General features: G+C 39.5%; 1 long non-coding RNA gene across 1 annotated transcript in view; it reads left to right on the top strand.

Moving 5' to 3' along the window:
• LOC116087526 overlaps nt 1-4337 on the top strand; it is a 35044-nt gene extending 30707 nt beyond the window's left edge. Inside the window, exon 3 of the long non-coding RNA XR_004117448.1 lies at nt 4279-4337. This is a non-coding gene — a long non-coding RNA (uncharacterized LOC116087526). The remainder of the gene's footprint in view (nt 1-4278) is intronic.
• Nucleotides 4338-4688: the final 351 nt, after the last annotated feature.

The raw sequence follows: 4688 nt of genomic DNA, 5'->3' as shown, positions 1-4688 counted from the left end.
CAACAAAAACAACAGGAAGTAACAATTACTTTTTCTTAATATCTTAATATGAAAATCAATATTACCAAAATATCCTAATTGATTGAAATCCAAAAATATGAGGAATTAGAAATTTGTTGACTATCATCCAATGATCTCTCTAATTTGGTAGTTGGAGAAATAGATCCAATATTGTACAATCCATATACACTTTCAGCTTGTTTGTATATGACAGTGTCTTGCTGTGTACAACATAATGGTCTTAAGATCTTGCTTCTCCTATCTCAGCCTCTCTATTAATATTATTGTTTATTTCATGTTTTTACACTATACTTTGGTTTTCAGAAAAGCTTACATATTTCAAAAGTATTTATACAGCCAAAAGAAATGTAGACAATTAAATTTGGAGGTGGCTTGTAAGAGAACAACAAAGACTGAGACTGAATGCTTTGCTTGACATTTGTAACTATTGTATTAAGTTTGAAGAAGAGACTTTATAAGTTACTCTTTCTCTGAGATGAATGCTTTTCCAAACTATCACAACCAATGAACAAGATTCTTACCCTCACCTAATGTCTGTGCCACACTCCAAGCAGAACCATTGTTCATTGAAACAGTTAGTGAATGACTTTATGGCTAGACCATCTTAATACACACACCATTTCTTAAATGAATGTAACCTGTTCTCTGTGGGCTGAGAATAAAGTCATTCACTCAAGTCAAATAGCTTTGACCATAGCAGGAAGTCTGTATATAAAAATCGTGCCTACAATTCATTCCTTGGAGCAGCAGAACTGTCAACTCTCAGCTTAGCTATGACGGAGGTAAAATCCTTTGGTGATGTAAGGTTCATTGAATTTAGCCTTATTATAATGAAATCCAATGTCTAAAAATGGTTCTTATTTTGGGCTTGTACCACAGTAAGAGCCAAGATTTTAAGCTCTACTAAATACAAAACAAACAAACAAAAAACAAACAAAAGACTTTATATATTTATGTTCATTTAAGAAAATACTAGTAGTGATGTATTATTTTAAAATATACAGTTAATATGTTTGGAGTTATTTAAAATTTATATTGAGAAAAACGTATGTATTTTCACTATTGGTGTACACAAGCATCTACATTATACTGTTAACTTGATTGTTGTTTTTATCAAGCAACTTTTATAATACTCATTTTTTTAAAAAAGATCTGTTTATTATTATATGTAAGTACACTGTAGCTGTCCTCAGACGCACCAGGAGAGGGCATCAGATCTCATTCCAAATGGTTGTGATCCACCATGTGGTTGCTGGGATTTGAACTCATGACCTCTGGAAGAGCAGTCACTGCTCTTAACCACTGAGCCATCTCACCATCCCTATAATACTCATTTTTGTTGTTATAATATTTTATAAATGTTAAATAATATGCTAAAGGTATTGTAGATATTGAAGGGTGGTCTCTGGGAGGAGTTGAGGTACAAAAGGGAAACAAGAATGTCATTTAATTCTATTTACTTAAAATATATTTTTAAATGTTAACAAATTCAGGTAAATTGAAAATATGTGCTGGGCAGTGGTGGCACACGCCTTTAATCCTAGCACGTGGGAGGCAGAGGCAGGCAGATTTTTGAGTTTGAGGCCAGTCTGGTCTACAGAGTGAGTACCAGGACAGCAACGGCTACAAGAGGAAACCTGTCTCTAAAAATAAAAAAAAAAAAAAGGAAAAAAGAAAAAAGAAAAGAAATCATGTATCTTTTCTCATCATAATGCAATAAAACAAATCAATTTTAAAAAGAATAAATGTAGTAATCTATCCCATCTATTTCCTCCCTGTTCAAAATTATGACCATTCAAATTATTCCCTAAAATGACAACCTATCTATAATTTGTAACAAATCCCGCCCTACAAAGGATAATAGATGGAAAACACCAACATAAGGAGCAAAACTACACTCTAGAAGAAGCAAGAAAGTAATCTTTCAACAAACCCACACAAACCTAATTCCACCTATTAAAAAAAAAAACAACAGGAAGTAACAATTACTTTTTCTTAATATCTTAATATGAAAATTAATATTACCAAAATATCGCAATCAGGATGGGACAACGAGGCACTGATGGCACCTAATATCAGTCTCTGCTCATGGTAGCAGGCAATTAAAACCAGAGCCTACAGCTCCTGGCATATCCTGAGCCTTGGTGGTTAGGCTCCTGGCATATCCTGAGCCTTGGTGGTATCCAATATTAGCAGTGAGGTGCTGACAGTACCTCTTATTTGCCCCTGTGGATGGTAGCAGGCAGTGGAAGCCAGAGCTGATGGCTCCTAGCTTAACTTGGGTACAGATGATACCCAGCAAAAGCAGCTAGGCACTGATGGCACTTAGTGACTATTACATTTGTTTATTGCATTTTTAAAATGTAATCTCCCTAAATTATACCTTCTGTCCTTTAAAACAAATTAAATCAAATTTATGATTATCTGGTGGCTGGAGGTAGGCAATTTTTATTGTAATGTAAGTTTTTAGCTATTCTGCTTTGTGTTCCTGGTGGGTTGGACTTCCAGACACCCTCTCAGGGAATCTTTAGATTGAGAATGAAACACACAACGCAAACACACACACACACACACACACTAGCTTATTTTTAATATGCCATCTAAGCTCAATGGTTGTTCACTTCTAATGCTCTGCCTGCTTCCCTAAGCCCCATCAGGGAAGTGGCCACTTACCCAAAATCTCACATGGCTGGTTGGCTTCATCTCCTGCAGCGTTTATGTCCTTCCGTATTCCACCACTTCATGGCTATTTCTCCTTCTCTTCACCCCTGTGTCATAGCCCACATAACTCTAAGGTTCCTACCCTGCCTCCTTTTGCCCGGCCATTGGCCACCGCCATCTTTATTGATCCATCAAAAACTAATTGGGGACAAGGACTTTCAGCATGTGGACACACAGATTCCCAATTAGGGAACCAAATCATTTCAAAACATTAAAACCAATGCCCAACACTAACTCTCCTCCCTCACTTGCTCAGCATCTCGACAGGGTTTCCAGAAATGTCCTCATGATGCTTTTTTGCTCAATATATGTAGATACACTGACCCCTACTTGTTTCCTGTATAAGGGAAGATTTTATGAATTGTCATTATACAAATCACCGTAGTAGACACTTATGATCAGCCTTTGCTGCCTTTATAAATTCCAGATTAATGAGATTTTATTTTTAAATGTTTATCTTAGATGTTGCTTGACTACTGGGTGGCACAGGAACACGGTGCTCATACTGATTAAAACAAAGTTAGCATGTCTCTGCCAGAAAGCTACTCTAATGTTCACACTGTGACCATCATTATAATTCACTCCATCAAAAACACAAATGAGAGGATGGGAAAGTTCTAATTCTCCTAAAAATCTCAGAATAACAGAAGAAACTAGTTTTGCCCTGGCTACCTTGTCCCAGCAGTGTCCAACCCAACAGAGCCACACTGTGTTAAACTTTTCCACATCCCCAAAGGCTGTCTTTTAACATAACACCACTCATCTGCCATCTGCCACTTCAAAGCTCAAACAGTGGAGGGACACTGAGTTGGAGATACCTGGAACTATGAGTACCCAGACCCACAGACCGACTGCAGATGACCCAAGGCATTCCTACACAGAGTCAGGGAGTACCAGAAGGCTCCTTGCTGTGCTGTCAGGTAGAAGTGAGGGACTTACTTCTCACTCTTTCTTTTTCTTTCTTTCTTTCTTCCTTTCTTTTTTAGTTTGCCTTTATAATTTAAAAAAACCCTTTTCATTGATTCTTTGTGAATTTTACATTATGTACCCCAACCCCACTCACCTCCCCATCCCTCCATATATGTCCCCGCCATTTCAAACTCCCTGAAAGAAAGCAAAATAATAAAAGTTTAAAAAAATAAAATAAAACAAAAAACAAAAACAAGCAAACAAAAATCTCCTTTTGGTGGAAACTGCGGTGTGTCATACAGTACACCCTTTTGCCCAAATAGCTTTACTTGCAAATGTTCATTGCAATGAGTCATTGCTCTGGTTTGAGGTCTCCGACTTCTGCTTCACCATCAATACTGGATTCTCACTGAAACTCCTATCTGATAATCTCGTTGCTGCCCTGTGATGGAGATCTTTCAGCTTTGGATTTGCAAGACCTTCCCCTTCATGTGCTCCCTGAATTCATAGATGAGGTAGATGTTAGGGTGGGCAAACTCAAAGCCCTGCATCTGGGCCTGAGTAGTCGTCAGCCTGCCAGCTCTCCTGAGCCGGTGCCAATGGAGCCTGCTCTCTCAATTTTTCCAGATGAGGATTGGGACCAGCTCTCCTGAGCTGAGGCTGTGGGGGTCAGCTCTCCGGCACCCACACCACCAGGACCAGCTCTCCAGCACTGCCTTAACATGGGGTGAGGCTGGCTTACCCAATCCCCAATGCCAAAGCTGGCAAGGGGGTGCAGCTCTCCAGCGCCCACACCACCAGGACTAGCTCTCCAGTGCCCACACCACCAGGACCAGCTCTCCGGCGCCCACACCACCAGGACCAGCTCTCCAGCACCCACACCACCAGGACCAGCTCTCCGGTGCCCACACCACCAGGACCAGCTCTCATTCCTAAGTTGGGAGTAGGTGTCATACCCATTCTTAAGGTGGCTGGTGAGAAGGATCAAGAGAACACTTTGAGAAGTGTCTTCTTATACTCTGTACCTCAACTGAGTA

The sequence above is a fragment of the Mastomys coucha genome, unplaced genomic scaffold, assembly GCF_008632895.1.
Source record: "Mastomys coucha isolate ucsf_1 unplaced genomic scaffold, UCSF_Mcou_1 pScaffold13, whole genome shotgun sequence".
NCBI lineage: Eukaryota > Metazoa > Chordata > Mammalia > Rodentia > Muridae > Mastomys > Mastomys coucha.
Note: the sequence above shows the minus strand (reverse complement) of the source record. Positions and strands in the feature narration are given on the sequence as shown.